The following is an 18,510-nucleotide window of genomic DNA, read 5'->3' on the forward strand; positions in this document are numbered from 1 at the left end:
TGAGTTATATTTGAATGGTATGTCTTGCCTGCGTAAAATTGTCTGTCAGAAGTGGGATTTGAACCCACGCCTCAATTCGGAGACCAAAAACATCTGCCTTAGGTAAGGTTTACAACATTGAGTCTGGCGCCTAAGACCGCTCGGCCATTCTGACTTTTTTTAAGCAGCCTAATCTTCAGGTTATTTGTGCAAATCAACTTTAATATCTTGGTGAGTTAAATTTGAATGGTATGTCTTGCCTGCGTAAAATTGTCTGTCAGAAGTGGGATTTGAACCCACGCCTCAATTCGGAGACCAAAAACATCTGCCTTAGGTAAGGTTTAAAACATTGAGTCTGGCGCCTTAGACCGCTCGGCCATTCTGACTTTTTTTAAGCCACCTAATCTTCAGTTTATTAGTGCAAATCAACTTTAATATGTTGGTGAGTTATATTTGAATGGTATGTCTTGCCTGCGTAAAATTGTCTGTCAGAAGTGGGATTTGAACCCACGCCTCAGTTCGGAGACCAGAAACCTCTTCCTTAGGTAAGGTTTTCAACTGAGTCTGGCGCTTAAGACTGCTTAGCCATTGTGACTTTTTTTAAGCTACCTAATCTTCAGGTTATTAGTGCAAACCAACTTTAATATCTTGGTGAGTTATATTTGAATGGTATGTCTTTCCTGCATAAAATTATCTGTCAGAAGTGGGATTTGAACCCACGCCTCCATTCGGAGACCAGAAACCTCTTCCTTAGGTAAGGTTAACAACCTTGAGTCTGGCGCCTTAGACCGCTCGGCCATTCCGACTTTTTTAAAAACCCTAATCTTCAGGTTATTAGTGCAAATCAACTTTAATATGTTGGTGAGTTATATTTGAATGGTATGTCTTGCCTGCGTGAAATTGTCTGTCAGAAGTGGGATTTGAACCCACGCCTCAATTCGGAGACCAGAAACCTCTTCCTTAGGTAAGGTTTTCAACTGAGTCTGGCGCCTAAGACTGCTTAGCCATTGTGACTTTTTTTAAGCTACCTAATCTTCAGGTTATTAGTGCAAATCAACTTTAATATGTTGGTGAGTTATATTTGAATGGTATGTCTTGCCTGCGTAAAATTGTCTGTCAGAAGTGGGATTTGAACCCACGCCTCCATTCGGAGACCAGAAACCTCTTCCTTAGGTAAGGTTTACAACCTTGAGTCTGGCGCCTTAGACCGCTCGGCCATTCTGACTTATTTTAAATACCCTAATCTTCAGGTTATTTGTGCAAACCAACTTTAATATGTTGGTGAGTTATATTTGAATGGTATGTCTTGCCTGCGTAAAATTGTCTGTCAGAAGTGGGATTTGAACACAAGCCTCAATTGGGAGACCAGAAACCTCTTCCTTAGGTAAGGTTTACAACCTTGAGTCTGGCGCCTAAGACCGCTCGGCCATTCTGACTTTTTTTAAGCTACCTAATCTTCAGGTTATTAGTGCAAATCAACTTTAATATGTTGGTGAGTTATATTTGAATGGTATGTCTTGCCTGCGTAAAATTGTCTGTCAGAAGTGGGATTTGAACCCACGCCTCCATTCGGAGACCAGAAACCTCTTCCTTAGGTAAGGTTTACAACCTTGAGTCTGGCGCCTTAGACCGCTCGGCCATTCTGACTTATTTTAAATACCCTAATCTTCAGGTTATTTGTGCAAACCAACTTTAATATGTTGGTGAGTTATATTTGAATGGTATGTCTTGCCTGCGTAAAATTGTCTGTCAGAAGTGGAATTTGAACCCACGCCTCCATTCGGAGACCAGAAACCTCTTCCTTAGGTAAGGTTTTCAACTGAGTCTGGCGCCTAAGACTGCTTAGCCATTCTGACTTTTTTTAAATACCCCAATCTTCAGGTTATTAGTGCAAATCAACTAAATATGTTGGTGAGTTATATTTGAATGGTATGTCTTGCCTGCATAAAATTGTCTGTCAGAAGTGGGATTTGAACCCACGCCTCCATTCGGAGACCAGAAACCTCTTCCTTAGGTAAGGTTTACAACCTTGAGTCTGGCGCCTTAGACCGCTCGGCCATTCTGACTTATTTTAAATACACTAATCTTCAGGTTATTTGTGCAAACCAACATTAATATCTTGGTGAGTTATATTTGTATGGTATGTCTTTCCTGCGTAAAATTGTCTGTCAGAAGTGGGATTTGAACCCACGCCTCCATTCGGAGACCAGAAACCTCTTCCTTAGGTAAGGTTTTCAACTGAGTCTGGCGCCTTAGACCGCTCGGCCATTCTGTCTTTTTTTAAGCCACCTAATCTTCAGGTTATTAGTGCAAATCAACTTTAATATGTTGGTGAGTTATATTTGAATGGTATGTCTTGCCTGCGTAAAACTGTCTGTCAGAAGTGGGATTTGAACCCACGCCTCAATTCGGAGACCAAAAACATCTGCCTTAGGTAAGGTTTACAACATTGAGTCTGGCGCCTAAGACCGCTCGGCCATTCTGACTTTTTTTAAGCAACCTAATCTTCAGGTTATTTGTGCAAATCAACTTTAATATCTTGGTGAGTTAAATTTGAATGGTATGTCTTGCCTGCGTAAAATTGTCTGTCAGAAGTGGGATTTGAACCCACGCCTCAATTCGGAGACCAAAACCATCTGCCTTAGGTAAGGTTTACAACCTTGAGTCTGACGACTAAGACCGCTCGGCCATTCTGACTCTTTTTAAGCTACCTAATCTTCAGTATATTTGTGCAAATCAACTTTAATATCTTGGTTAGTTATATTTGAATGGTATGTCTTTCCTGCGTAAAATTGTCTGTCAGAAGTAGGATTTGAACCCACGCTTCTATTTGGAGACCTGAAACCTCTTCCTTAGGTAAGGTTTTCAACTGAGTCTGGCGCCTTAGACCGCTCTGCCATTCTGTCTTTTTTTAAGCCACCTAATCTTCAGGTTATTAGTGCAAATCAACTTTAATATGTTGGTGAGTTATATTTGAATGGTATGTCTTGCCTGCGTAAAATTGTCTGTCAGAAGTGGGATTTGAACCCACGCCTCAATTCGGAGACCAAAACCATCTGCCTTAGGTAAGGTTTACAACCTTGAGTCTGGCGCCTAAGACCGCTCGGCCATTCGGACTTTTTTTAAGCTATCTAATCTTCAGTATATTTGTGCAAATCAACTTTAATATCTTGGTGAGTTATATTTGAATGGTATGTCTTTCCTGCATAAAATTATCTGTCAGAAGTGGGATTTGAACCCACGCCTCCATTCAGAGACCAGAAACCTCTTCCTTAGGTAAGGTTAACAACCTTGAGTCTGGCGCCTTAGACCGCTCGGCCATTCTGACTTTTTTAAAAACCCTAATCTTCAGGTTATTAGTGCAAATCAACTTTAATATGTTGGTGAGTTATATTTGAATGGTATGTCTTGCCTGCGTAAAATTGTCTGTCAGAAGTGGGATTTGAACCCACGCCTCCATTCGGAGACCAGAAACCTCTTCCTTAGGTAAGGTTTACAACCTTGAGTCTGGCGCCTTAGACCGCTCGGCCATTCTGACTTTCTTTAAAAACCCTAATCTTCAGGTTATTAGTGCAAATCAACTTTAATATGTTGGTGAGTAATATTTGAATGGTATGTCTTGCCTGCGTAAAATTGTCTGTCAGAAGTGGGATTTGAACCCACGCCTCCATTCGGAGACCAGAAACCTCTTCCTTAGGTAAGGTTAACAACCTTGAGTCTGGCGCCTTAGACCGCTCGGCCATTCTGACTTTTTTTAAATACCCAAATCTTCAGGTTATTAGTGCAAATCAACTTTAATATCTTGGTGAGTTATATTTGAATGGTATGTCTTTCCTGCGTAAAATTACCTGTCAGAAGTGGGATTTGAACCCACGCCTCCATTCGGAGACCAGAAACCTCTTCCTTAGGTAAGGTTTACAACCTTGAGTCTGGCGCCTTAGACCGCTCGGCCATTCTGACTTTTTTTAAATACCCTACACTTCAGGTTATTTGTGCAAACCAACTTTAATATCTTGGTGAGTTATATTTGAATGGTATGTCTTGCCTGCGTAAAATTGTCTGTCAGAAGTGGGATTTGAACCCACGCCTCAATTCGGAGACCAAAAACATCTGCCTTAGGTAAGGTTTACAACATTGAGTCTGGCGCCTTAGACCGCTCGGCCATTCTGACTTTTTTTAAGCAGCCTAATCTTCAGGTTATTTGTGCAAATCAACTTTAATATCTTGGTGAGTTAAATTTGAATGGTATGTCTTGCCTGCGTAAAATTGTCTGTCAGAAGTGGGATTTGAACCCACGCCTCAATTCGGAGACCAAAAACATCTGCCTTAGGTAAGGTTTAAAACATTGAGTCTGGCGCCTTAGACCGCTCGGCCATTCTGACTTTTTTTAAGCCACCTAATCTTCAGGTTATTAGTGCAAATCAACTTTAATATGTTGGTGAGTTATATTTGAATGGTATGTCTTGCCTGCGTAAAATTGTCTGTCAGAAGTGGGATTTGAACCCACGCCTCAATTCGGAGACCAGAAACCTCTTCCTTAGGTAAGGTTTTCAACTGAGTCTGGCGCCTAAGACTGCTCAGCCATTGTGACTTTTTTTAAGCTACCTAATCTTCAGGTTATTAGTGCAAACCAACTTTAATATCTTGGTGAGTTATATTTGAATGGTATGTCTTGCCTGCGTAAAATTATCTGTCAGAAGTGGGATTTGAACACAAGCCTCAATTGGGAGACCAGAAACCTCTTCCTTAGGTAAGGTTTACAACCTTGAGTCTGGCGCCTAAGACCGCTCGGCCATTCTGACATTTTTTAAGCTACCTAATCTTCAGGTTATTAGTGCAAATCAACTTTAATATGTTGGTGAGTTATATTTGAATGGTATGTCTTGCCTGCGTAAAATTGTCTGTCAGAAGTGGGATTTGAACCCACGCCTCCATTCGGAGACCAGAAACCTCTTCCTTAGGTAAGGTGTACAACCTTGAGTCTGGTGCCTTAGACCACTCGGCCATTCTGACTTTTTTTAAATACCCTAATCTTCAGGTTATTAGTGCAAATCAACTAAATATGTTGGTGAGTTATATTTGAATGGTATGTCTTGCCTGCGTAAAATTGTCTGTCAGAAGTGGGATTTGAACCCACGCCTCCATTCGGAGACCAGAAACCTCTTCCTTAGGTAAGGTTTACAACCTTGAGTCTGGCGCCTTAGACCGCTCGGCCATTCTGACTTTTTTTAAATACCCTAATCTTCAGGTTATTTGTGCAAACCAACTTTAATATCTTGGTGACTTATATTTGAATGGTATGTCTTGCCTGCGTAAAATTGTCTGTCAGAAGTGGGATTTGAACCCACGCCTCAATTCGGAGACCAAAACCATCTGCCTTAGGTAAGGTTTACAACCTTGAGTCTGGTGCCTAAGACCGCTCGGCCATTCTGACTCTTTTTAAGCTACCTAATCTTCAGTATATTTGTGCAAATCAACTTTAATATCTTGGTGAGTTATATGTGAATGGTATGTCTTTCCTGCGTAAAATTGTCTGTCAGAAGTAGGATTTGAACCCACGCTTCTATTTGGAGACCTGAAACCTCTTCCTTAGGTAAGGTTTTCAACTGAGTCTGGCGCCTTAGACCGCTCGGCCATTCTGTCTTTTTTTAAGCCACCTAATCTTCAGGTTATTAGTGCAAATCAACTTTAATATGTTGGTGAGTTATATTTGAATGGTATGTCTTGCCTGCGTAAAATTGTCTGTCAGAAGTGGGATTTGAACCCACGCCTCAATTCGGAGACCAAAACCATCTGCCTTAGGTAAGGTTTACAACCTTGAGTCTGGCGCCTAAGACCGATCGGCCATTCGGACTTTTCTTAAGCTACCTAATCTTCAGTATATTTGTGCAAATCAACTTTAATATCTTGGTGAGTTGTATTTGAATGGTATGTCTTTCCTGCATAAAATTATCTGTCAGAAGTGTGATTTGAACCCACGCCTCCATTCGGAGACCAGAAACCTCTTCCTTAGGTAAGGTTAACAGCCTTGAGTCTGGCGCCTTAGACCGCTCGGCCATTCTGACTTTTTTAAAAACCCTAATCTTCAGGTTATTAGTGCAAATCAACTTTAATATGTTGGTGAGTTATATTTGAATGGTATGTCTTGCCTGCGTAAAATTGTCTGTCAGAAGTGGGATTTGAACCCACGCCTCCATTCGGAGACCAGAAACCTCTTCCTTAGGTAAGGTTTACAACCTTGAGTCTGGCGCCTTAGACCGCTCGGCCATTCTGACTTTTTTTAAATACCCTAATCTTCAGGTTATTTGTGCAAACCAACTTTAATATCTTGGTGACTTATATTTGAATGGTATGTCTTGCCTGCGTAAAATTGTCTGTCAGAAGTGGGATTTGAACCCACGCCTCAATTCGGAGACCAAAAACATCTGCCTTAGGTAAGGTTTACAACCTTGAGTCTGGCGCCTAAGACCGCTCGGCCATTCTGACTTTTTTTAAGCTACCTAATCTTCAGTATATTTGTGCAAATCAACTTTAATATCTTGGTGAGTTATATTTGAATGGTATGTCTTTCCTGCATAAAATTATCTGTCAGAAGTGGGATTTGAACCCACCCCTCAATTCGGAGACCAGAAACCTCTTCCTTAGGTAAGGTTAACAACCTTGAGTCTGGCGCCTTAGACCGCTCGGCCATTCTGACTTTTTTAAAAACCCTAATCTTCAGGTTATTAGTGCAAATCAACTTTAATATGTTGGTGAGTTATATTTGAATGGTATGTCTTGCCTGCGTAAAATTGTCTGTCAGAAGTGGGATTTGAACCCACGCCTCAATTCGGAGACCAAAACCATCTGCCTTAGGTAAGGTTTACAACCTTGAGTCTGGCGCCTAAGACCGCTCGGCCATTCTGACTTTTTTTAAGCTACCTAATCTTCATTATATTTGTGCAAATCAACTTTAATATCTTGGTGAGTTATATTTGAATGGTATGTCTTTCCTGCGTAAAATTATCTGTCAGAAGTGGGATTTGAACCCACGCCTCCATTCGGAGACCAGAAACCTCTTCCTTAGGTAAGGTTTACAACCTTGAGTCTGGCGCCTTAGACCGCTCGGCCATTCTGACTTTTTTTAAATACCCTACACTTCAGGTTATTTGTGCAAACCAACTTTAATATGTTGGTGAGTTATATTTGAATGGTATGTCTTGCCTGCGTAAAATTGTCTGTCAGAAGTGGGATTTGAACCCACGCCTCCATTCGGAGACCAGAAACCTCTTCCTTAGGTAAGGTTTACAACCTTGAGTCTGGCGCCTTAGACCGCTCGGCCATTCTGACTTTTTTTAAATACCCTAATCTTCAGGTTATTTGTGCAAACCAACTTTAATATCTTGGTGACTTATATTTGAATGGTATGTCTTGCCTGCGTAAAATTGTCTGTCAGAAGTGGGATTTGAACCCACGCCTCAATTCGGAGACCAAAACCATCTGCCTTAGGTAAGGTTTACAACCTTGAGTCTGGTGCCTAAGACCGCTCGGCCATTCTGACTCTTTTTAAGCTACCTAATCTTCAGTATATTTGTGCAAATCAACTTTAATATCTTGGTGAGTTATATGTGAATGGTATGTCTTTCCTGCGTAAAATTGTCTGTCAGAAGTAGGATTTGAACCCACGCTTCTATTTGGAGACCTGAAACCTCTTCCTTAGGTAAGGTTTTCAACTGAGTCTGGCGCCTTAGACCGCTCGGCCATTCTGTCTTTTTTTAAGCCACCTAATCTTCAGGTTATTAGTGCAAATCAACTTTAATATGTTGGTGAGTTATATTTGAATGGTATGTCTTGCCTGCGTAAAATTGTCTGTCAGAAGTGGGATTTGAACCCACGCCTCAATTCGGAGACCAAAACCATCTGCCTTAGGTAAGGTTTACAACCTTGAGTCTGGCGCCTAAGACCGCTCGGCCATTCGGACTTTTTTTAAGCTACCTAATCTTCAGTTTATTTGTGCAAATCAACTTTAATATCTTGGTGAGTTGTATTTGAATGGTATGTCTTTCCTGCATAAAATTATCTGTCAGAAGTGGGATTTGAACCCTCGCCTCCATTCGGAGACCAGAAACCTCTTCCTTAGGTAAGGTTAACAGCCTTGAGTCTGGCGCCTTAGACCGCTCGGCCATTCTGACTTTTTTAAAAACCCTAATCTTCAGGTTATTAGTGCAAATCAACTTTAATATGTTGGTGAGTTATATTTGAATGGTATGTCTTGCCTGCGTAAAATTGTCTGTCAGAAGTGGGATTTGAACCCACGCCTCCATTCGGAGACCAGAAACCTCTTCCTTAGGTAAGGTTTACAACCTTGAGTCTGGCGCCTTAGACCGCTCGGCCATTCTGACTTTTTTTAAATACCCTAATCTTCAGGTTATTTGTGCAAACCAACTTTAATATCTTGGTGACTTATATTTGAATGGTATGTCTTGCCTGCGTAAAATTGTCTGTCAGAAGTGGGATTTGAACCCACGCCTCAATTCGGAGACCAATAAACATCTGCCTTAGGTAAGGTTTACAACCTTGAGTCTGGCGCCTAAGACCGCTCGGCCATTCTGACTTTTTTTAAGCTACCTAATCTTCAGTATATTTGTGCAAATCAACTTTAATATCTTGGTGAGTTATATTTGAATGGTATGTCTTTCCTGCATAAAATTATCTGTCAGAAGTGGGATTTGAACCCACCCCTCAATTCGGAGACCAGAAACCTCTTCCTTAGGTAAGGTTAACAACCTTGAGTCTGGCGCCTTAGACCGCTCGGCCATTCTGACTTTTTTAAAAACCCTAATCTTCAGGTTATTAGTGCAAATCAACTTTAATATGTTGGTGAGTTATATTTGAATGGTATGTCTTGCCTGCGTAAAATTGTCTGTCAGAAGTGGGATTTGAACCCACGCCTCAATTCGGAGACCAAAACCATCTGCCTTAGGTAAGGTTTACAACCTTGAGTCTGGCGCCTAAGACCGCTCGGCCATTCTGACTTTTTTTAAGCTACCTAATCTTCATTATATTTGTGCAAATCAACTTTAATATCTTGGTGAGTTATATTTGAATGGTATGTCTTTCCTGCGTAAAATTATCTGTCAGAAGTGGGATTTGAACCCACGCCTCCATTCGGAGACCAGAAACCTCTTCCTTAGGTAAGGTTTACAACCTTGAGTCTGGCGCCTTAGACCGCTCGGCCATTTTGACTTTTTTTAAATACCCTACACTTCAGGTTATTTGTGCAAACCAACTTTAATATGTTGGTGAGTTATATTTGAATGGTATGTCTTGCCTGCGTAAAATTGTCTGTCAGAAGTGGGATTTGAACCCACGCCTCAATTCGGAGACCAAAAACATCTGCCTTAGGTAGGGTTTACAACATTGAGTCTGGCGCCTAAGACCGCTCGGCCATTCTGACTTTTTTTAAGCAGCCTAATCTTCAGGTTATTTGTGCAAATCAACTTTAATATCTTGGTGAGTTAAATTTGAATGGTATGTCTTGCCTGCGTAAAATTGTCTGTCAGAAGTGGGATTTGAACCCACGCCTCAATTCGGAGACCAAAAACATCTGCCTTAGGTAAGGTTTACAACATTTAGTCTGGCGCCTTAGACCACTCGGCCATTCTGACTTTTTTTTAAGCCACCTAATCTTCAGGTTATTAGTGCAAATCAACTTTAATATGTTGGTGAGTTATATTTGAATGGTATGTCTTGCCTGCGTAAAATTGTCTGTCAGAAGTGGGATTTGAACCCACGCCTCAATTCGGAGACCAGAAACCTCTTCCTTAGGTAAGGTTTTCAACTGAGTCTGGCGCCTAAGACCGCTCAGCCATTGTGACTTTTTTTAAGCTACCTAATCTTCAGGTTATTAGTGCAAACCAACTTTAATATCTTGGCGAGTTATATTTGAATGGTATGTCTTGCCTGCGTAAAATTACCTGTCAGAAGTGGGATTTGAACACACGCCTCAATTTGGAGACCAGAAACCTCTTCCTTAGGTAAGGTTTACAAACTTGAGTCTGGCGCCTAAGACCGCTCGGCCATTCTGACTTTTTTTAAGCTACCTAATCTTCAGGTTATTAGTGCAAATCAACTTTAATATGTTGGTGAGTTATATTTGAATGGTATGTCTTGCCTGCGTAAAATTGTCTGTCAGAAGTGGGATTTGAACCCACGCCTCAATTCGGAGACCAGAAACCTCTTCCTTAGGTAAGGTTTTCAACTGAGTCTGGCACCTAAGACCGCTCAGCCATTGTGACTTTTTTTAAGCTACCTAATCTTCAGGTTATTAGTGCAAACCAACTTTAATATCTTGGCGAGTTATATTTGAATGGTATGTCTTGCCTGCGTAAAATTACCTGTCAGAAGTGGGATTTGAACACACGCCTCAATTTGGAGACCAGAAACCTCTTCCTTAGGTAAGGTTTACAACCTTGAGTCTGGCGCCTAAGACCGCTCGGCCATTCTGACTTTTTTTAAGCTACCTAATCTTCAGGTTATTAGTGCAAATCAACTTTAATATGTTGGTGAGTTATATTTGAATGGTATGTCTTGCCTGCGTAAAATTGTATGTCAGAAGTGGGATTTGAACCCACGCCTCCATTCGGAGACCAGAAACCTCTTCCTTAGGTAAGGTGTACAACCTTGAGTCTGGTGCCTAAGACCGCTCGGCCATTCTGACTCTTTTTAAGCTACCTAATCTTCAGTATATTTGTGCAAATCAACTTTAATATCTTGGTGAGTTATATTTGAATGGTATGTCTTTCCTGCGTAAAATTGTCTGTCAGAAGTAGGATTTGAACCCACGCTTCTATTTGGAGACCTGAAACCTCTTCCTTAGGTAAGGTTTTCAATTGAGTCTGGCGCCTTAGACCGCTCGGCCATTCTGTCTTTTTTTAAGCCACCTAATCTTCAGGTTATTAGTGCAAATCAACTTTAATATGTTGGTGAGTTATATTTGAATGGTATGTCTTGCCTGCGTAAAATTGTCTGTCAGAAGTGGGATTTGAACCCACGCCTCAATTCGGAGACCAAAACCATCTGCCTTAGGTAAGGTTTACAACCTTGAGTCTGGCGCCTAAGACCGCTCGGCCATTCGGACTTTTTTTAAGCTACCTAATCTTCAGTATATTTGTGCAAATCAACTTTAATATCTTGGTGAGTTATATTTGAATGGTATGTCTTTCCTGCATAAAATTATCTGTCAGAAGTGGGATTTGAACCCTCGCCTCCATTCGGAGACCAGAAACCTCTTCCTTAGGTAAGGTTAACAGCCTTGAGTCTGGTGCCTTAGACCGCTCGGCCATTCTGACTTTTTTAAAAACCCTAATCTTCAGGTTATTAGTGCAAATCAACTTTAATATGTTGGTGAGTTATATTTGAATGGTATGTCTTGCCTGCGTAAAATTGTCTGTCAGAAGTGGGATTTGAACCCACGCCTCCATTCGGAGACCAGAAACCTCTTCCTTAGGTAAGGTTTACAACCTTGAGTCTGGCGCCTTAGACCGCTCGGCCATTCTGACTTTTTTAAATACCCTAATCTTCAGGTTATTTGTGCAAACCAACTTTAATATCTTGGTGACTTATATTTGAATGGTATGTCTTGCCTGCGTAAAATTGTCTGTCAGAAGTGGGATTTGAACCCACGCCTCAATTCGGAGACCAAAAACATCTGCCTTAGGTAAGGTTTACAACCTTGAGTCTGGCGCCTAAGACCGCTCGGCCATTCTGTCTTTTTTTAAGCCACCTAATCTTCAGGTTATTAGTGCAAATCAACTTTAATATGTTGGTGAGTTATATTTGAATGGTATGTCTTGCCTGCGTAAAATTGTCTGTCAGAAGTGGGATTTGAACCCTTGCCTCAATTCGGAGACCAAAACCATCTGCCTTAGGTAAGGTTTACAACCTTGAGTCTGGCGCCTAAGACCGCTCGGCCATTCTGACTTTTTTTAAGCTACCTAATCTTCAGTATATTTGTGCAAATCAACTTTAATATCTTGGTGAGTTATATTTGAATGGTATGTCTTTCCTGCATAAAATTATCTGTCAGAAGTGGGATTTGAACCCACGCCTCCATTCGGAGACCAGAAACCTCTTCCTTAGGTAAGGTTAACAACCTTGAGTCTGGCGCCTTAGACCGCTCGGCCATACTGACTTTTTTAAAAACCCTAATCTTCAGGTTATTAGTGCAAATTAACTTTAATATGTTGGTGAGTTATATTTGAATGGTATGTCTTGCCTGCGTAAAATTGTCTGTCAGAAGTGGGATTTGAACCCACGCCTCAATTCGGAGACCAAAACCATCTGCCTTAGGTAAGGTTTACAACCTTGAGTCTGGCGCCTAAGACCGCTCGGCCATTCTGACTTTTTTTAAGCTACCTAATCTTCAGTATATTTGTGCAAATCAACTTTAATATCTTGGTGAGTTATATTTGAATGGTATGTCTTTCCTGCGTAAAATTATCTGTCAGAAGTGGGATTTGAACCCACGCCTCCATTCGGAGACCAGAAACCTCTTCCTTAGGTAAGGTTTACAACCTTGAGTCTGGCGCCTTAGACCGCTCGGCCATTCTGACTTTTTTTAAATACCCTACACTTCAGGTTATTTGTGCAAACCAACATTAATATCTTGGTGAGTTATATTTGAATGGTATGTCTTGCCTGCGTAAAATTGTCTGTCAGAAGTGGGATTTGAACCCACGCCTCAATTCGGAGACCAAAAACATCTGCCTTAGGTAAGGTTAACAACCTTGAGTCTGGCGCCTTAGACCGCTCGGCCATACTGACTTTTTTAAAAACCCTAATCTTCAGGTTATTAGTGCAAATTAACTTTAATATGTTGGTGAGTTATATTTGAATGGTATGTCTTGCCTGCGTAAAATTGTCTGTCAGAAGTGGGATTTGAACCCACGCCTCAATTCGGAGACCAAAACCATCTGCCTTAGGTAAGGTTTACAACCTTGAGTCTGGCGCCTAAGACCGCTCGGCCATTCTGACTTTTTTTAAGCTACCTAATCTTCAGTATATTTGTGCAAATCAACTTTAATATCTTGGTGAGTTATATTTGAATGGTATGTCTTTCCTGCGTAAAATTATCTGTCAGAAGTGGGATTTGAACCCACGCCTCCATTCGGAGACCAGAAACCTCTTCCTTAGGTAAGGTTTACAACCTTGAGTCTGGCGCCTTAGACCGCTCGGCCATTCTGACTTTTTTTAAATACCCTACACTTCAGGTTATTTGTGCAAACCAACATTAATATCTTGGTGAGTTATATTTGAATGGTATGTCTTGCCTGCGTAAAATTGTCTGTCAGAAGTGGGATTTGAACCCACGCCTCAATTCGGAGACCAAAAACATCTGCCTTAGGTAAGGTTTACAACCTTGAGTCTGGCGCCTAAGACCGCTCGGCCATTCTGACTTTTTTTAAGCTACCTAATCTTCAGTATATTTGTGCAAATCAACTTTAATATCTTGGTGAGTTATATTTGAATGGTATGTCTTTCCTGCATAAAATTATCTGTCAGAAGTGGGATTTGAACCCACCCCTCAATTCGGAGACCAGAAACCTCTTCCTTAGGTAAGGTTAACAACCTTGAGTCTGGCGCCTTAGACCGCTCGGCCATTCTGACTTTTTTAAAAACCCTAATCTTCAGGTTATTAGTGCAAATCAACTTTAATATGTTGGTGAGTTATATTTGAATGGTATGTCTTGCCTGCGTAAAATTGTCTGTCAGAAGTGGGATTTGAACCCACGCCTCAATTCGGAGACCAAAACCATCTGCCTTAGGTAAGGTTTACAACCTTGAGTCTGGCGCCTAAGACCGCTCGGCCATTCTGACTTTTTTTAAGCTACCTAATCTTCATTATATTTGTGCAAATCAACTTTAATATCTTGGTGAGTTATATTTGAATGGTATGTCTTTCCTGCGTAAAATTATCTGTCAGAAGTGGGATTTGAACCCACGCCTCCATTCGGAGACCAGAAACCTCTTCCTTAGGTAAGGTTTACAACCTTGAGTCTGGCGCCTTAGACCGCTCGGCCATTCTGACTTTTTTTAAATACCCTGCACTTCAGGTTATTTGTGCAAACCAACTTTAATATGTTGGTGAGTTATATTTGAATGGTATGTCTTGCCTGCGTAAAATTGTCTGTCAGAAGTGGGATTTGAACCCACGCCTCCATTCAGAGACCAGAAACCTCTTCCTTAGGTAAGGTGTACAACCTTGAGTCTGGCGCCTTGGACCACTCGGCCATTCTGACTTTTTTTAAATACCCTAATCTTCAGGTTATTTGTGCAAACCAACTTTAATATCTTGTTCAGTTATATTTGAATGGTATGTCTTTCCTGCGTAAAATTATCTGTCAGAAGTGGGATTTGAACCCACCCCTCCATTCGGAGACCAGAAACCTCTTCCTTAGGTAAGGTTAACAACCTTGAGTCTGGCGCCTTAGACCGCTCGGCCATTCTGACTTTTTTTAAATACCCTACACTTCAGGTTATTTGTGCAAACCAACATTAATATCTTGGTGAGTTATATTTGAATGGTATGTCTTGCCTGCGTAAAATTGTCTGTCAGAAGTGGGATTTGAACCCACGCCTCAATTCGGAGACCAAAAACATCTGCCTTAGGTAAGGTTTACAACCTTGAGTCTGGCGCCTAAGACCGCTCGGCCATTCGGACTTTTTTTAAGCTACCTAATCTTCAGTATATTTGTGCAAATCAACTTTAATATCTTGGTGAGTTATATTTGAATGGTATGTCTTTCCTGCATAAAATTATCTGTCAGAAGTGGGATTTGAACCCACCCCTCAATTCGGAGACCAGAAACCTCTTCCTTAGGTAAGGTTAACAACCTTGAGTCTGGCGCCTTAGACCGCTCGGCCATTCTGACTTTTTTAAAAACCCTAATCTTCAGGTTATTAGTGCAAATCAACTTTAATATGTTGGTGAGTTATATTTGAATGGTATGTCTTGCCTGCGTAAAATTGTCTGTCAGAAGTGGGATTTGAACCCACGCCTCAATTCGGAGACCAAAACCATCTGCCTTAGGTAAGGTTTACAACCTTGAGTCTGGCGCCTAAGACCGCTCGGCCATTCTGACTTTTTTTAAGCTACCTAATCTTCATTATATTTGTGCAAATCAACTTTAATATCTTGGTGAGTTATATTTGAATGGTATGTCTTTCCTGCGTAAAATTATCTGTCAGAAGTGGGATTTGAACCCACGCCTCCATTCGGAGACCAGAAACCTCTTCCTTAGGTAAGGTTTACAACCTTGAGTCTGGCGCCTTAGACCGCTCGGCCATTCTGACTTTTTTTAAATACCCTACACTTCAGGTTATTTGTGCAAACCAACTTTAATATGTTGGTGAGTTATATTTGAATGGTATGTCTTGCCTGCGTAAAATTGTCTGTCAGAAGTGGGATTTGAACCCACGCCTCAATTCGGAGACCAAAAACATCTGCCTTAGGTAAGGTTTACAACATTTAGTCTGGTGCCTGAGACCGCTCGGCCATTCTTAATTTTTTTTCAAGCCACCTAATCTTCAGGTTATTAGTGCAAATCAACTTTAATATGTTGGTGAGTTATATTTGAATGGTATGTCTTGCCTGCGTAAAATTGTCTGTCAGAAGTGGGATTTGAACCCACGCCTCATTTCGGAGACCAGAAACCTCTTCCTTAGGTAAGGTTTTCAACTGAGTCTGGCGCCTAAGACGGCTCAGCCATTGTGACTTTTTTTAAGCTACCTAATCTTCAGGTTATTAGTGCAAACCAACTTTAATATCTTGGCGAGTTATATTTGAATGGTATGTCTTGCCTGCGTAAAATTACCTGTCAGAAGTGGGATTTGAACACACGCCTCAATTTGGAGACCAGAAACCTCTTCCTTAGGTAAGGTTTACAACCTTGAGTCTGGCGCCTAAGACCGCTCGGTCATTCTGACTTTTTTTAAGCTACCTAATCTTCAGGTTATTAGTGCAAATCAACTTTAATATGTTGGTGAGTTATATTTGAATGGTATGTCTTGCCTGCGTAAAATTGTCTGTCAGAAGTGGGATTTGAACCCACGCCTCCATTCGGAGACCAGAAACCTCATCCTTAGGTAAGGTGTACAACCTTGAGTCTGGCGCCTTGGACCACTCGGCCATTCTGACTTTTTTTAAATACCCTAATCTTCAGGTTATTTGTGCAAACCAACTTTAATATCTTGTTCAGTTATATTTGAATGGTATGTCTTTCCTGCGTAAAATTATCTGTCAGAAGTGGGATTTGAACCCACCCCTCCATTCGGAGACCAGAAACCTCTTCCTTAGGTAAGGTTAACAACCTTGAGTCTGGCGCCTTAGACCGCTCGGCCATTCTGACTTTTTTAAAAACCCTAATCTTCAGGTTATTAGTGCAAATCAACTTTAATATGTTGGTGAGTTATATTTGAATGGTATGTCTTGCCTGCGTAAAATTGTCTGTCAGAAGTGGGATTTGAACCCACGCCTCAATTCGGAGACCAAAACCATCTGCCTTAGGTAAGGTTTACAACCTTGAGTCTGGCGCCTAAGACCGCTCGGCCATTCGGACTTTTTTTAAGCTACCTAATCTTCAGGTTATTAGTGCAAACCAACTTTAATATCTTGGTGAGTTATATTTGAATGGTATGTCTTGCCTGCGTAAAATTACCTGTCAGAAGTGGGATTTGAACACACGCCTCAATTTGGAGACCAGAAACCTCTTCCTTAGGTAAGGTTTACAACCTTGAGTCTGGCGCCTAAGACCGCTCGGTCATTCTGAATTTTTTTAAGCTACCTAATCTTCAGGTTATTAGTGCAAATCAACTTTAATATGTTGGTGAGTTATATTTGAATGGTATGTCTTGCCTGCGTAAAATTTTCTGTCAGAAGTGGGATTTGAACCCACGCCTCCATTCGGAGACCAGAAACCTCTTCCTTAGGTAAGGTGTACAACCTTGAGTCTGGCGCCTTGGACCACTCGGCCATTCTGACTTTTTTTAAATACCCTAATCTTCAGGTTATTTATGCAAACCAACTTTAATATCTTGTTCAGTTATATTTGAATGGTATGTCTTTCCTGCGTAAAATTATCTGTCAGAAGTGGGATTTGAACCCACCCCTCCATTCGGAGACCAGAAACCTCTTCCTTAGATAGGGTTAACAACCTTGAGTCTGGCGCTTTAGACCGCTCGGCCATTCTGACATTTTTAAAAACCCTAATCTTCAGGTTATTAGTGCAAATCAACTTTAATATGTTGGTGAGTTATATTTGAATGGTATGTCTTGCCTGCGTAAAATTGTCTGTCAGAAGTGGGATTTGAACCCACGCCTCAATTCGGAGACCAAAACCATCTGCCTTAGGTAAGGTTTACAACCTTGAGTCTGGCGCCTAAGACCGCTCGGCCATTCTGACTTTTTTTAAGCTACCTAATCTTCATTATATTTGTGCAAATCAACTTTAATATCTTGGTGAGTTATATTTGAATGGTATGTCTTTCCTGCGTAAAATTATCTGTCAGAAGTGGGATTTGAACCCACGCCTCCATTCGGAGACCAGAAACCTCTTCCTTAGGTAAGGTTTACAACCTTGAGTCTGGCGCCTTAGACAGCTCGGCCATTCTGACTTTTTTTAAATACCCTACACTTCAGGTTATTTGTGCAAACCAACTTTAATATCTTGGTGAGTTATATTTGAATGGTATGTCTTGCCTGCGTAAAATTGTTTGTCAGAAGTGGGATTTGAACCCACGCCTCAATTCGGAGACCAAAAACATCTGCCTTAGGTAAGGTTTACAACATTGAGTCTGGCGCCTAAGACCGCTCGGCCATTCTGACTTTTTTTAAGCAGCCTAATCTTCAGGTTGTTTGTGCAAATCAACTTTAATATCTTGGTGAGTTAAATTAGAATGGTATGTCTTGCCTGCGTAAAATTGTCTGTCAGAAGTGGGATTTGAACCCACGCCTCAATTCGGAGACCAAAAACATCTGCCTTAGGTAAGGTTTACAACATTTAGTCTGGCGCCTTAGACCGCTCGGCCATTCTGACTTTTTTTTAAGCCACCTAATCTTCAGGTTATTAGTGCAAATCAACTTTAATATGTTGGTGAGTTATATTTGAATGGTATGTCTTGCCTGCGTAAAATTGTCTGTCAGAAGTGGGATTTGAACCCACGCCTCAATTCGGAGACCAGAAACCTCTTCCTTAGGTAAGGTTTTCAACTGAGTCTGGCGCCTAAGACCACTCAGCCATTGTGACTTTTTTTAAGCTACCTAATCTTCAGGTTATTAGTGCAAACCAACTTTAATATCTTGGCGAGTTATATTTGAATGGTATGTCTTGCCTGCGTAAAATTACCTGTCAGAAGTGGGATTTGAACACACGCCTCAATTCAGAGACCAGAAACCTCTTCCTTAGGTAAGGTTTACAACCTTGAGTCTGGCGCCTAAGACCGCTCGGCCATTCTGACTTTTTTTAAGCTACCTAATCTTCAGGTTATTAGTGC

General features: G+C 41.1%; 47 non-coding genes across 47 annotated transcripts; all 47 read right to left on the reverse strand.

The window, feature by feature from the left end:
* Positions 1-674: 674 nt before the first annotated feature.
* Positions 675-785, reverse strand: trnal-caa (transfer RNA leucine (anticodon CAA)). Its single transcript has 2 exons — positions 748-785; positions 675-720 (listed from the first exon to the last, which is right to left on the reverse strand). It is a non-coding gene; the product is annotated as a tRNA-Leu (tRNA).
* Positions 786-1,093: 308 nt separating this feature from the next.
* trnal-caa (transfer RNA leucine (anticodon CAA)) lies at positions 1,094-1,204 on the reverse strand. Its single transcript has 2 exons — positions 1,167-1,204; positions 1,094-1,139 (listed from the first exon to the last, which is right to left on the reverse strand). It is a non-coding gene; the product is annotated as a tRNA-Leu (tRNA).
* Positions 1,205-1,515: 311 nt separating this feature from the next.
* Positions 1,516-1,626, reverse strand: trnal-caa (transfer RNA leucine (anticodon CAA)). Its single transcript has 2 exons — positions 1,589-1,626; positions 1,516-1,561 (listed from the first exon to the last, which is right to left on the reverse strand). It is a non-coding gene; the product is annotated as a tRNA-Leu (tRNA).
* Positions 1,627-1,934: 308 nt separating this feature from the next.
* trnal-caa (transfer RNA leucine (anticodon CAA)) lies at positions 1,935-2,045 on the reverse strand. Its single transcript has 2 exons — positions 2,008-2,045; positions 1,935-1,980 (listed from the first exon to the last, which is right to left on the reverse strand). It is a non-coding gene; the product is annotated as a tRNA-Leu (tRNA).
* A 1,151-nt stretch (positions 2,046-3,196) lies between these two features.
* On the reverse strand, positions 3,197-3,307 carry trnal-caa (transfer RNA leucine (anticodon CAA)). The gene is made up of 2 exons: positions 3,270-3,307; positions 3,197-3,242 (listed from the first exon to the last, which is right to left on the reverse strand). It is a non-coding gene; the product is annotated as a tRNA-Leu (tRNA).
* Positions 3,308-3,406: 99 nt separating this feature from the next.
* trnal-caa (transfer RNA leucine (anticodon CAA)) lies at positions 3,407-3,517 on the reverse strand. Its single transcript has 2 exons — positions 3,480-3,517; positions 3,407-3,452 (listed from the first exon to the last, which is right to left on the reverse strand). It is a non-coding gene; the product is annotated as a tRNA-Leu (tRNA).
* A 100-nt stretch (positions 3,518-3,617) lies between these two features.
* Positions 3,618-3,728, reverse strand: trnal-caa (transfer RNA leucine (anticodon CAA)). Its single transcript has 2 exons — positions 3,691-3,728; positions 3,618-3,663 (listed from the first exon to the last, which is right to left on the reverse strand). It is a non-coding gene; the product is annotated as a tRNA-Leu (tRNA).
* Positions 3,729-3,828: 100 nt separating this feature from the next.
* On the reverse strand, positions 3,829-3,939 carry trnal-caa (transfer RNA leucine (anticodon CAA)). Its single transcript has 2 exons — positions 3,902-3,939; positions 3,829-3,874 (listed from the first exon to the last, which is right to left on the reverse strand). It is a non-coding gene; the product is annotated as a tRNA-Leu (tRNA).
* A 942-nt stretch (positions 3,940-4,881) lies between these two features.
* trnal-caa (transfer RNA leucine (anticodon CAA)) lies at positions 4,882-4,992 on the reverse strand. The gene is made up of 2 exons: positions 4,955-4,992; positions 4,882-4,927 (listed from the first exon to the last, which is right to left on the reverse strand). It is a non-coding gene; the product is annotated as a tRNA-Leu (tRNA).
* A 99-nt stretch (positions 4,993-5,091) lies between these two features.
* trnal-caa (transfer RNA leucine (anticodon CAA)) lies at positions 5,092-5,202 on the reverse strand. The gene is made up of 2 exons: positions 5,165-5,202; positions 5,092-5,137 (listed from the first exon to the last, which is right to left on the reverse strand). It is a non-coding gene; the product is annotated as a tRNA-Leu (tRNA).
* A 731-nt stretch (positions 5,203-5,933) lies between these two features.
* trnal-caa (transfer RNA leucine (anticodon CAA)) lies at positions 5,934-6,044 on the reverse strand. The gene is made up of 2 exons: positions 6,007-6,044; positions 5,934-5,979 (listed from the first exon to the last, which is right to left on the reverse strand). It is a non-coding gene; the product is annotated as a tRNA-Leu (tRNA).
* Positions 6,045-6,143: 99 nt separating this feature from the next.
* trnal-caa (transfer RNA leucine (anticodon CAA)) lies at positions 6,144-6,254 on the reverse strand. Its single transcript has 2 exons — positions 6,217-6,254; positions 6,144-6,189 (listed from the first exon to the last, which is right to left on the reverse strand). It is a non-coding gene; the product is annotated as a tRNA-Leu (tRNA).
* Positions 6,255-6,354: 100 nt separating this feature from the next.
* trnal-caa (transfer RNA leucine (anticodon CAA)) lies at positions 6,355-6,465 on the reverse strand. The gene is made up of 2 exons: positions 6,428-6,465; positions 6,355-6,400 (listed from the first exon to the last, which is right to left on the reverse strand). It is a non-coding gene; the product is annotated as a tRNA-Leu (tRNA).
* A 100-nt stretch (positions 6,466-6,565) lies between these two features.
* On the reverse strand, positions 6,566-6,676 carry trnal-caa (transfer RNA leucine (anticodon CAA)). Its single transcript has 2 exons — positions 6,639-6,676; positions 6,566-6,611 (listed from the first exon to the last, which is right to left on the reverse strand). It is a non-coding gene; the product is annotated as a tRNA-Leu (tRNA).
* Positions 6,677-6,775: 99 nt separating this feature from the next.
* Positions 6,776-6,886, reverse strand: trnal-caa (transfer RNA leucine (anticodon CAA)). Its single transcript has 2 exons — positions 6,849-6,886; positions 6,776-6,821 (listed from the first exon to the last, which is right to left on the reverse strand). It is a non-coding gene; the product is annotated as a tRNA-Leu (tRNA).
* Positions 6,887-6,986: 100 nt separating this feature from the next.
* On the reverse strand, positions 6,987-7,097 carry trnal-caa (transfer RNA leucine (anticodon CAA)). Its single transcript has 2 exons — positions 7,060-7,097; positions 6,987-7,032 (listed from the first exon to the last, which is right to left on the reverse strand). It is a non-coding gene; the product is annotated as a tRNA-Leu (tRNA).
* Positions 7,098-7,197: 100 nt separating this feature from the next.
* Positions 7,198-7,308, reverse strand: trnal-caa (transfer RNA leucine (anticodon CAA)). Its single transcript has 2 exons — positions 7,271-7,308; positions 7,198-7,243 (listed from the first exon to the last, which is right to left on the reverse strand). It is a non-coding gene; the product is annotated as a tRNA-Leu (tRNA).
* A 731-nt stretch (positions 7,309-8,039) lies between these two features.
* Positions 8,040-8,150, reverse strand: trnal-caa (transfer RNA leucine (anticodon CAA)). Its single transcript has 2 exons — positions 8,113-8,150; positions 8,040-8,085 (listed from the first exon to the last, which is right to left on the reverse strand). It is a non-coding gene; the product is annotated as a tRNA-Leu (tRNA).
* Positions 8,151-8,249: 99 nt separating this feature from the next.
* Positions 8,250-8,360, reverse strand: trnal-caa (transfer RNA leucine (anticodon CAA)). Its single transcript has 2 exons — positions 8,323-8,360; positions 8,250-8,295 (listed from the first exon to the last, which is right to left on the reverse strand). It is a non-coding gene; the product is annotated as a tRNA-Leu (tRNA).
* A 312-nt stretch (positions 8,361-8,672) lies between these two features.
* On the reverse strand, positions 8,673-8,783 carry trnal-caa (transfer RNA leucine (anticodon CAA)). Its single transcript has 2 exons — positions 8,746-8,783; positions 8,673-8,718 (listed from the first exon to the last, which is right to left on the reverse strand). It is a non-coding gene; the product is annotated as a tRNA-Leu (tRNA).
* Positions 8,784-8,882: 99 nt separating this feature from the next.
* On the reverse strand, positions 8,883-8,993 carry trnal-caa (transfer RNA leucine (anticodon CAA)). The gene is made up of 2 exons: positions 8,956-8,993; positions 8,883-8,928 (listed from the first exon to the last, which is right to left on the reverse strand). It is a non-coding gene; the product is annotated as a tRNA-Leu (tRNA).
* A 100-nt stretch (positions 8,994-9,093) lies between these two features.
* On the reverse strand, positions 9,094-9,204 carry trnal-caa (transfer RNA leucine (anticodon CAA)). The gene is made up of 2 exons: positions 9,167-9,204; positions 9,094-9,139 (listed from the first exon to the last, which is right to left on the reverse strand). It is a non-coding gene; the product is annotated as a tRNA-Leu (tRNA).
* A 311-nt stretch (positions 9,205-9,515) lies between these two features.
* On the reverse strand, positions 9,516-9,626 carry trnaf-aaa (transfer RNA phenylalanine (anticodon AAA)). The gene is made up of 2 exons: positions 9,589-9,626; positions 9,516-9,561 (listed from the first exon to the last, which is right to left on the reverse strand). It is a non-coding gene; the product is annotated as a tRNA-Phe (tRNA).
* Positions 9,627-10,567: 941 nt separating this feature from the next.
* trnal-caa (transfer RNA leucine (anticodon CAA)) lies at positions 10,568-10,678 on the reverse strand. The gene is made up of 2 exons: positions 10,641-10,678; positions 10,568-10,613 (listed from the first exon to the last, which is right to left on the reverse strand). It is a non-coding gene; the product is annotated as a tRNA-Leu (tRNA).
* Positions 10,679-11,198: 520 nt separating this feature from the next.
* trnal-caa (transfer RNA leucine (anticodon CAA)) lies at positions 11,199-11,309 on the reverse strand. The gene is made up of 2 exons: positions 11,272-11,309; positions 11,199-11,244 (listed from the first exon to the last, which is right to left on the reverse strand). It is a non-coding gene; the product is annotated as a tRNA-Leu (tRNA).
* A 99-nt stretch (positions 11,310-11,408) lies between these two features.
* On the reverse strand, positions 11,409-11,519 carry trnal-caa (transfer RNA leucine (anticodon CAA)). The gene is made up of 2 exons: positions 11,482-11,519; positions 11,409-11,454 (listed from the first exon to the last, which is right to left on the reverse strand). It is a non-coding gene; the product is annotated as a tRNA-Leu (tRNA).
* Positions 11,520-12,040: 521 nt separating this feature from the next.
* Positions 12,041-12,151, reverse strand: trnal-caa (transfer RNA leucine (anticodon CAA)). Its single transcript has 2 exons — positions 12,114-12,151; positions 12,041-12,086 (listed from the first exon to the last, which is right to left on the reverse strand). It is a non-coding gene; the product is annotated as a tRNA-Leu (tRNA).
* A 99-nt stretch (positions 12,152-12,250) lies between these two features.
* On the reverse strand, positions 12,251-12,361 carry trnal-caa (transfer RNA leucine (anticodon CAA)). The gene is made up of 2 exons: positions 12,324-12,361; positions 12,251-12,296 (listed from the first exon to the last, which is right to left on the reverse strand). It is a non-coding gene; the product is annotated as a tRNA-Leu (tRNA).
* Positions 12,362-12,461: 100 nt separating this feature from the next.
* trnal-caa (transfer RNA leucine (anticodon CAA)) lies at positions 12,462-12,572 on the reverse strand. The gene is made up of 2 exons: positions 12,535-12,572; positions 12,462-12,507 (listed from the first exon to the last, which is right to left on the reverse strand). It is a non-coding gene; the product is annotated as a tRNA-Leu (tRNA).
* A 100-nt stretch (positions 12,573-12,672) lies between these two features.
* trnal-caa (transfer RNA leucine (anticodon CAA)) lies at positions 12,673-12,783 on the reverse strand. Its single transcript has 2 exons — positions 12,746-12,783; positions 12,673-12,718 (listed from the first exon to the last, which is right to left on the reverse strand). It is a non-coding gene; the product is annotated as a tRNA-Leu (tRNA).
* A 99-nt stretch (positions 12,784-12,882) lies between these two features.
* On the reverse strand, positions 12,883-12,993 carry trnal-caa (transfer RNA leucine (anticodon CAA)). Its single transcript has 2 exons — positions 12,956-12,993; positions 12,883-12,928 (listed from the first exon to the last, which is right to left on the reverse strand). It is a non-coding gene; the product is annotated as a tRNA-Leu (tRNA).
* A 100-nt stretch (positions 12,994-13,093) lies between these two features.
* On the reverse strand, positions 13,094-13,204 carry trnal-caa (transfer RNA leucine (anticodon CAA)). Its single transcript has 2 exons — positions 13,167-13,204; positions 13,094-13,139 (listed from the first exon to the last, which is right to left on the reverse strand). It is a non-coding gene; the product is annotated as a tRNA-Leu (tRNA).
* A 100-nt stretch (positions 13,205-13,304) lies between these two features.
* Positions 13,305-13,415, reverse strand: trnal-caa (transfer RNA leucine (anticodon CAA)). The gene is made up of 2 exons: positions 13,378-13,415; positions 13,305-13,350 (listed from the first exon to the last, which is right to left on the reverse strand). It is a non-coding gene; the product is annotated as a tRNA-Leu (tRNA).
* Positions 13,416-13,515: 100 nt separating this feature from the next.
* On the reverse strand, positions 13,516-13,626 carry trnal-caa (transfer RNA leucine (anticodon CAA)). The gene is made up of 2 exons: positions 13,589-13,626; positions 13,516-13,561 (listed from the first exon to the last, which is right to left on the reverse strand). It is a non-coding gene; the product is annotated as a tRNA-Leu (tRNA).
* Positions 13,627-13,725: 99 nt separating this feature from the next.
* trnal-caa (transfer RNA leucine (anticodon CAA)) lies at positions 13,726-13,836 on the reverse strand. Its single transcript has 2 exons — positions 13,799-13,836; positions 13,726-13,771 (listed from the first exon to the last, which is right to left on the reverse strand). It is a non-coding gene; the product is annotated as a tRNA-Leu (tRNA).
* Positions 13,837-13,936: 100 nt separating this feature from the next.
* Positions 13,937-14,047, reverse strand: trnal-caa (transfer RNA leucine (anticodon CAA)). The gene is made up of 2 exons: positions 14,010-14,047; positions 13,937-13,982 (listed from the first exon to the last, which is right to left on the reverse strand). It is a non-coding gene; the product is annotated as a tRNA-Leu (tRNA).
* A 100-nt stretch (positions 14,048-14,147) lies between these two features.
* Positions 14,148-14,258, reverse strand: trnal-caa (transfer RNA leucine (anticodon CAA)). The gene is made up of 2 exons: positions 14,221-14,258; positions 14,148-14,193 (listed from the first exon to the last, which is right to left on the reverse strand). It is a non-coding gene; the product is annotated as a tRNA-Leu (tRNA).
* A 100-nt stretch (positions 14,259-14,358) lies between these two features.
* trnal-caa (transfer RNA leucine (anticodon CAA)) lies at positions 14,359-14,469 on the reverse strand. The gene is made up of 2 exons: positions 14,432-14,469; positions 14,359-14,404 (listed from the first exon to the last, which is right to left on the reverse strand). It is a non-coding gene; the product is annotated as a tRNA-Leu (tRNA).
* Positions 14,470-14,780: 311 nt separating this feature from the next.
* Positions 14,781-14,891, reverse strand: trnal-caa (transfer RNA leucine (anticodon CAA)). The gene is made up of 2 exons: positions 14,854-14,891; positions 14,781-14,826 (listed from the first exon to the last, which is right to left on the reverse strand). It is a non-coding gene; the product is annotated as a tRNA-Leu (tRNA).
* A 99-nt stretch (positions 14,892-14,990) lies between these two features.
* Positions 14,991-15,101, reverse strand: trnal-caa (transfer RNA leucine (anticodon CAA)). The gene is made up of 2 exons: positions 15,064-15,101; positions 14,991-15,036 (listed from the first exon to the last, which is right to left on the reverse strand). It is a non-coding gene; the product is annotated as a tRNA-Leu (tRNA).
* Positions 15,102-15,201: 100 nt separating this feature from the next.
* trnal-caa (transfer RNA leucine (anticodon CAA)) lies at positions 15,202-15,312 on the reverse strand. The gene is made up of 2 exons: positions 15,275-15,312; positions 15,202-15,247 (listed from the first exon to the last, which is right to left on the reverse strand). It is a non-coding gene; the product is annotated as a tRNA-Leu (tRNA).
* A 733-nt stretch (positions 15,313-16,045) lies between these two features.
* Positions 16,046-16,156, reverse strand: trnal-caa (transfer RNA leucine (anticodon CAA)). The gene is made up of 2 exons: positions 16,119-16,156; positions 16,046-16,091 (listed from the first exon to the last, which is right to left on the reverse strand). It is a non-coding gene; the product is annotated as a tRNA-Leu (tRNA).
* Positions 16,157-16,256: 100 nt separating this feature from the next.
* trnal-caa (transfer RNA leucine (anticodon CAA)) lies at positions 16,257-16,367 on the reverse strand. Its single transcript has 2 exons — positions 16,330-16,367; positions 16,257-16,302 (listed from the first exon to the last, which is right to left on the reverse strand). It is a non-coding gene; the product is annotated as a tRNA-Leu (tRNA).
* Positions 16,368-16,888: 521 nt separating this feature from the next.
* Positions 16,889-16,999, reverse strand: trnal-caa (transfer RNA leucine (anticodon CAA)). The gene is made up of 2 exons: positions 16,962-16,999; positions 16,889-16,934 (listed from the first exon to the last, which is right to left on the reverse strand). It is a non-coding gene; the product is annotated as a tRNA-Leu (tRNA).
* A 100-nt stretch (positions 17,000-17,099) lies between these two features.
* Positions 17,100-17,210, reverse strand: trnal-caa (transfer RNA leucine (anticodon CAA)). Its single transcript has 2 exons — positions 17,173-17,210; positions 17,100-17,145 (listed from the first exon to the last, which is right to left on the reverse strand). It is a non-coding gene; the product is annotated as a tRNA-Leu (tRNA).
* Positions 17,211-17,309: 99 nt separating this feature from the next.
* trnal-caa (transfer RNA leucine (anticodon CAA)) lies at positions 17,310-17,420 on the reverse strand. Its single transcript has 2 exons — positions 17,383-17,420; positions 17,310-17,355 (listed from the first exon to the last, which is right to left on the reverse strand). It is a non-coding gene; the product is annotated as a tRNA-Leu (tRNA).
* A 100-nt stretch (positions 17,421-17,520) lies between these two features.
* trnal-caa (transfer RNA leucine (anticodon CAA)) lies at positions 17,521-17,631 on the reverse strand. Its single transcript has 2 exons — positions 17,594-17,631; positions 17,521-17,566 (listed from the first exon to the last, which is right to left on the reverse strand). It is a non-coding gene; the product is annotated as a tRNA-Leu (tRNA).
* Between the last annotated feature and the right edge of the window lie 879 nt (positions 17,632-18,510).

Source organism: Hoplias malabaricus, chromosome 3 (assembly GCF_029633855.1).
Source record: "Hoplias malabaricus isolate fHopMal1 chromosome 3, fHopMal1.hap1, whole genome shotgun sequence".
In the NCBI taxonomy this organism is placed as follows: domain Eukaryota; kingdom Metazoa; phylum Chordata; class Actinopteri; order Characiformes; family Erythrinidae; genus Hoplias; species Hoplias malabaricus.